Source organism: Hippopotamus amphibius, chromosome 5 (assembly GCF_030028045.1).
Source record: "Hippopotamus amphibius kiboko isolate mHipAmp2 chromosome 5, mHipAmp2.hap2, whole genome shotgun sequence".
NCBI classification, from domain to species: Eukaryota; Metazoa; Chordata; class Mammalia; order Artiodactyla; family Hippopotamidae; genus Hippopotamus; species Hippopotamus amphibius.
The window spans coordinates 28,029,530-28,036,499 of NC_080190.1; the positions used below are offsets into that span (position 1 = coordinate 28,029,530).

The window sequence follows — 6,970 nt, forward strand, 5'->3', positions numbered from 1 at the left end:
GCGAACCTTGGAGCAGGTCTGACCAGACCCAGAACCCAAGGAAATCCGCGGCAAGACGAAGAGCGTCAGATCCAGGCACGTGTGCTGCAGTCCAGCCGGCTCCCACCGCCGCCACCACTGCGGTATATAACGTGGAATCGCCAAGCTGCGGGCCTCAGCAGCGCGCGGCCCCGTCCCTGCGCTCCGCAGTTATCCAATCTCGACCAAGATACGCCCCTGTCCCACCCCTGGGCTTCAACCCGCTCTCTGATTGGTCATTCTCGAGGGCACCTCCCCCAGAAGACTCTCACTACCTTAGGCCTTCGCGACACCCACCTTCCCATCTTTTTCTCTCCCAACACCTGCACTCCCACCTGCTTGGCTTAGCCATTGTGGTCCTGCCAGTTACCGGGACAGGCCAGGCTTCACCTGGCCCTGCCAACTATAACCTTGGCCTCAGTTTGCTTTAATCCTGACTTACCTGGCAGTGAGCAGAGAATGGAGGTGTCCTCAGTGTCTGGTGCCCCCATCCAGAGATAGGGGTGTCAGTTTCCTGCTTCCCTGAGACCCTGGGAAAACCAGGCCTGGGATGAGGATGAGTCAGGCTGGGGAAGGAGCAGCAAAGAGCCCCTCCTGAAGTCGCATCTGCCTCCTTCGGGTCTGTGGCTGTGGGTGGGAGGGAGATGAATTGTAATTAGTTTTATTGTCGAGGTAGTTGATGTTGATGTTTGGAGAGATGGTTGTGGAGGCTGTTGTGGTTTCTTTACAGTTTCCTGAATTCCTGAACTGCTCCAGCCTGACACCCAGTACTAACCCTGGGGAGGAAATGGGGTCACCCTCTGGGCTTCTGAGATTATTGTCTTCAGGTTTCCTGAAGACCTCCTGAGGTTTATAGAAGAGGAGATGAAGTACATCTCCCAGTGTCCTGCGGTTCTCCACAGTCTGTGCTTATCTAATCAAATCTACTTTTTCCTGCCTGTGTACCCAGCCCCAAAGAAATAAATATTTTAAAACTTTTAAGGCCTTACTTGTATGTCTCTTATTTCTCTCCTAGACTTTATGAAAGTGAGGGAGAAATACAAGGCTTGAAGCCAGTTTGAGATAAGATGGAGATTTGCAAAACAAATGCTAAGAGAATTAAATATAAAATATTTAAAATCACGAAGCAGCTATAAATGGCTATGTGCAGTGCCCACAGGCTCCGCAGCCAGAGGACCCAGGGAGGAATTCCAGCTCCACTTCTCAGTCACTGTCTGAGCAGAGGGTGGAGTGGGAAGTCCTGCCCAGTGCTATCTAAATGACTCTCAAGTGCATCCCTTTGTCTCTGTACCTCATCATCTCTCACCTGGTTACTACAGCCACTACCTTAGTCATGATAATTGGTTGCACCACCTCCTTCTCTAATACAGCACTTTCTATTGCATTAGAATCTAAAAAGAATACCCAAATCTGGCTGATCATAACATTCCAGAGCCCCAACCCCAGAGCCTCTGATCCAGTATGTGGTCTCAGATCATACTTTGAAAACCACCACCTTCTGTCCTCTCATCCAAAAGAGGGTTCTAAAATGTAAACTGGATCATGCTGCTTTCCTGTTTAAAACCCTACTGGGTCTCGATTGCTTCACACATAACCTGACACTCAGAAGGCGATCAGCACATGTTTGATGGATCAATGAACAAATGAAAGAATGAGCATTGCAAGAATAATACCACTTAGGGACTTCCCTGGCGATCCAGTGGTTAAAGCTCCATGCTCCCAATGCAGGGGGCCTGCATTCAATCACTGGTCGGGGAACTAAGATCCTGCATGCTGCACAGTATGGCCAAAAAAATTAAATTAAATTTTAAAAAATAAAGAGCATAGGTGTGGCCGCCTGTTGGGCTCTTTGCTAGTTAAAAAAACAGAAACAAAACAAAACAGCTTAAAAAAAAAAAAGAATAATTCCACCTAGGTGTTACAAGACCTGGATTCAAATGCCAGCTCCCACCATTAGTCATTAGTAATTTGGGCAAATTACCTAACCTCTCTGAGACTCAGATATCCTCATCAATAAAATGTGGTCATACTTGCCTGCCTACCTCACAAGGTTGGCGTCAGGATACAAGTCAGATAATGTCAGTGAAAGGATATTGTGGACTAGACACATGGCAATGTCAGAGTGAATCATTTGAGGAGGTTACAAATGCATATAGAGTATGTTTACTCCATCCTGGGTTTCCCTCAAATAAAGATATTTTACATTGCCTTTCCTTGTGAAGTTTAATGGTGAGGCTTGAGGGAGGGATATGTGTAAGAGGGGAAGAAGAAAAAAACCTCCAGAAATGATTTCCTAGGGGAAATCTTCCCTGACCTTTGGACTTGGTCTGCTACCTCTATTATATATAAATTGCTCTCACAGCATGGCATTTCTTTCCTTCAGTGAGAGTTTATAATTGTGATTTATTAACACTTGTTTCCTCTACTAGTCCTTGAGCTCCATAAATGCAAGGAATATGTCTACCTCTCATTAGCTACCAGAAAGGTCTTTCTAAACCATACGTTAGTGCATGTCATTCTTTTTTAAGAACAAAAAAATCTTCGGGACAATGGTCAGATTCGTGAGGTTAGCCTTGACTCTTCCTTTGCAGCCCATGTCCCATCATCCCTCAGCCCCAGCATTCCACATTTTAGCTCTAATTGAAGTCACAACCCCCTAACACAAGCACCAAAATTTCAGACTTTTCAACCCCTTTACCTCTCTCCATATTGTTCCCTCTCCCCATACATCATTTTCTCACCTGGACAAATCTTATTGTTCGGCCCAAGCTCCAAAGTCACTTACCCTGCAAAAGCCTAATCTTTTTCAGACAGGGTCAACTCTTCCCTTCTTTGTCTTCCACCCACAGGACTTTGCTCAAACATCCTGCCAGGACTGTGCTTCTACCGAGTTACCATATATTTCCTATACCACCCTATCCCAAAGGGTCATTTTTGTTAGGTCACTCCCCCTTTGAGGGACACACACAGCTCTTGGCACAGAGTGGGCTCTCAAAATACATTTGTTGCTTCAAATTGAGTAGGCACCTAAAAGGAAAAACAGACAATGAACATGTATCTATTTTTAAAAAGCCTGAACTTCCTTAGTAATTAGGGAAATACAAATCAAAGACTGTAAGTATAGTATGGTTCCAATTAACAGCCATTAAACCTAGTAAAAATTAAATACCCACCGCTGGTGCAAGCTTTGGGAAACAGATATATTCACACCTGGCTAGTGGCCAGGTAAACTGACATCAACCTTCTAGAGGCACACTTAGGTAACACTTAGCAAGAGCCACCTAGTTTGCTTTGACCCGGTCTCTCACCTAGGAATTTAAAACCCAGTGAAATAGAACAAAAGAAAAAAAAATCTATGCGTAGGAAAATACTATGTCACTGGGACTTGAGCTGCAAACAGTCCACTAATGAATGCTTAAATTATTAAATACTAAGATTACAAACAGCTTGCAGCTACCAGAACATGGAGAAACATGAAACCAAGTTCGTAAAATAAAGTGAAAGAAAAACAATATTTAAAACTGTATCTGTCTAGCTTGTCCTCTTGTTGTCGCTGCTCTTGCTGGGCGGGGGGGGGCGGGGGGGCGGGGGGGGCGGGGGGCTGGGGGGGCGGGGAGGGGGAGGGGGCGGAGGCGGGGGGGGCGGGGAGGGGGAAGGGGCGGAGGCGGGAGGGGGCGGAGGCGGGAGGCGGCGTTGCCAAGAGGCCGGGGTGAGGCAGCGGGCGCAGCGTCCCACGCAGCCTCCAGCGGTTGTGGCCCTCCCCAGCGGCCCGGGGCCCAAGGCAGCTCGGCGGCTGCGTACCGGGAGGCGAACGCCGGGGTCTCGGGCTAGGTCCCCAGAGAGCGGCCATTCCCACCCACCAAGATGGTCCCCATCCCCGCTGGAATATTTACAATGGTAATCGGTGATCCTCAGATAAAGCAGGATGGGGAAGCACCTGCGAAGAGAGTTGCCATTGATGTCTTTTACATGGATGCCTATGAAGTCAGTAATGCTGAATTTGTGAGCTCAACTGGCTATTTGACAGAGGCTGAGAAGTTTGGTGACTCCTTTGTCTTTGAAGAAATGTTGAGTGAGCAAGTGAAGTCTGATATCCAACAGGCAGTTGCAGCTGCTCCCTGGTGGTTACCTGTTAAAGGCACTAACAGGTGACACCCAGAAGGGCCCGACTCTACTGTTGTTCATGGGCCAGATGATCACATCTCCTACTGCACGAGGATGGGGAAGCAGTTGCCCATGGAAGCTGAGTGGGAATACAGCTGTCGAGAGGGCCTGCAAAGTAGACTTTTCCCCTAGGGCAAAAAACTGCAGCTGAAAAGCCAACATACCAACCTTCACCAGGCCGAGATTCCTGTTACCAACACCGAGAGGACGGCTTCTGAGGAACCGCACCTGTTGACGCCTTTCTTCCCAATGGTTATGGCTTATGCCATATAGTAGGGACGCCTGGGAGTGGACTTCAGACTGGTGGACCGTTCACCATTCTGTTGAAAAAATTATTAACCCAAAAGGCCCCCCTTCTGGGAAAGACCTGGAGAAGAAAGGTGGATCCTGCATGTGCTGTAAATCCTACTGCCTACAGGTATCACTGTGCTGCTCGAAGCCAGAACACACCCGACAACTCCGCTTCGAATCTGGGATTCCGCTGTGCAGCCCACTGCCTGCCCACCACAGACTAAGAGCCAAGAAGAGCCTTCCTAAATCCGAGAAGTCGTGTCTAATCTGCCCGCAGCTTCCCTCAGAACGCTGAACAACCTCGGGTGAGGAATTCCCGCCCTTAGGTGTGTTACATACCTGCCCGATGACCAAAGGAACTGCACTGCCAGACCAAATCGCTGACCTGTATCCGCTTGTGTGCTTTATCGTGTGGTATATTTCATGTTTTACTTGAGTCTTTTAAAAGAGGAGGGAAGTGGAGGGTACCCTGAGCTAGGCTTGGGGGGGCCCTGCATTCTACCCAGGCACTACCCCTGCTGTTAGACCCCAAGGTCCCACACTTGACCTTCCTGCACCTCAGTGACCTCATCTGTCCAGTGAAGGGATGCACAACATGATCTCTGAGGCTCTCCCAACTCACAAATTCTCTGAATATATCAGATTCTATTGTGATTTCATAGTGAGAATTTATGACAGATTATTTTTTAGCTATTTTTTTCTATGTTTGAACCTTGGGTGATACTAATCATGTAAAATAATTGTTCTCTATGTATTATTTTCAGAAAAGGATGGGGGAGGTGGTGGTGATGAGTCTTTATATTCATAGTACATTTCATTTTTTCAAGGAAATCAGTGTCTTTTGTATTGTTATAATGAATCCCACTTGGGCCAGTGATGGTGTGCTCAAGTTCAGCAATCTGAACACACAGGCATGTCTGTGGGGTGACTCTACTGTGCTTTACCTATTAACATTAAGTGCCTTTGGTTTCGGGGGGCAGTTACAAGCCCTATTTCCCCGTCTCCTCAAAGCCTTTGGTGAATGTGAAATGTGTGCTACATGGAGAAACCTGTTTAATTCTAGATGCAGGAGAACCTTGAATTCAAGAACCTTAAATTAACTAATTCAAGGTATCCAATATTTTGTAGTAGGGAAGTAGGAAATCTTGTTGGCTGTGGAGTATCAGATGCTTTGGATCAAGCACTATGTCGAATAAACTGGTATCTGCTGAATCAGAAAAAAAATGAATTTTTAAAACTATCCTATTACCTCAGTTATCTAAAAATGACGATGTCTGTAAAGACTGAAGTAGAAAAAAAAAACTAAAATGTGAACTCATTTGATGGGATGGGTGAGATTATAGGAAAGAATTAGAAACATTTTAAGTTTTCTTTCATGACATTTTAAAATCTATCTCATAACATTTTTTTAATGCTATGCACCCAGGGAATTATGCTTTTAACATAGGAAATGATCAGTTAGAATGTTAAGTTAAAAAAATGTAGGCTATGAGACTGTATGTGTAGTATGGTCTCAAATTTGTGGAAGAACTGTAGATAGAAAGAATATTTGTAAACTTTTGGAGAGAAAAAATATGGAAGAAAACTATGTTGAGAACCAATATTTGAAGGAAACACACCAAAATGCTAATAGAGTTTGTCTGAATTGTGGAATAATGGGTGATTTTTATATTATTTTTATAATCAGTAAATGTTCAAAACTAAAATAAATGTATTGAAATTTCTTGGATTTCAGTCTTTGCCATATGTTCTGTTACTAATTGGCTTCTCTGCTTCTACCTTCCCTACCCTGAAGTCCTATTAGATTCATCTAATTTCCCCAGGATTTTTACTGACTTGGTTTTGCTTCTAGATTTCTGCTGTGCCTTTGCTGCTGCTTCTTCTCATACTTCCCCCCTCTTTAGTGCTGTTGTTTCTTTTGTTTAATTATTATTTATTTATTTATTTGGCTGGTCCGGGTGTTAGATGCAGCACACGGGATCTTTGTTGTCGTGTGCAAGATCGTCATTGCGGCATGCAGGATCTTTTAGTTGCAGCATGCAGGTTTTTAGTTGTGGCATGTAGGATCTAGTTCCCTGACCAGGGATCGAACTCAGGCCCCCTACATTGGGAGTTCACAGTCTTAACCACTGGACAACCAGGGAAATCCCAATGCTGTTGTTTCTTAAAGTCCTGTCCAGTCCCTTTCTCTCTCACTCTATACTCTCTTTCCTGGCTATCTAATTCCCTCTTAGGGCTTTACCTGTTGCTTCTATTTGGATGACCCCAAATTAGTTATCTTCTATCTTGACCTCTCTTCTCTATTCTTGCTCACATTTGCAACTGCCCATTGGACTTCTCCACCGGCAACTTGAGTTATAGACAGCTCACACTCAGGTGTAGAAACCCAGCTCACCTTTTTCCCAGACCTGGTTGTTCATTTTGCTGATTTACTTCCATTAAAGTCACCACTGGGCTCTTAGGTTCCTAGGCAGGATTGGCTACATAATTTGTAGGG

At 45.3% G+C, this 6,970-nt stretch overlaps 1 pseudogene; it reads left to right on the plus strand.

The window, feature by feature from the left end:
- The first annotated feature begins 3,741 nt into the window (after positions 1 to 3,741).
- LOC130854131 (formylglycine-generating enzyme-like) lies at positions 3,742 to 4,697 on the plus strand (annotated as a pseudogene).
- The last annotated feature ends 2,273 nt before the right edge of the window (positions 4,698 to 6,970 follow it).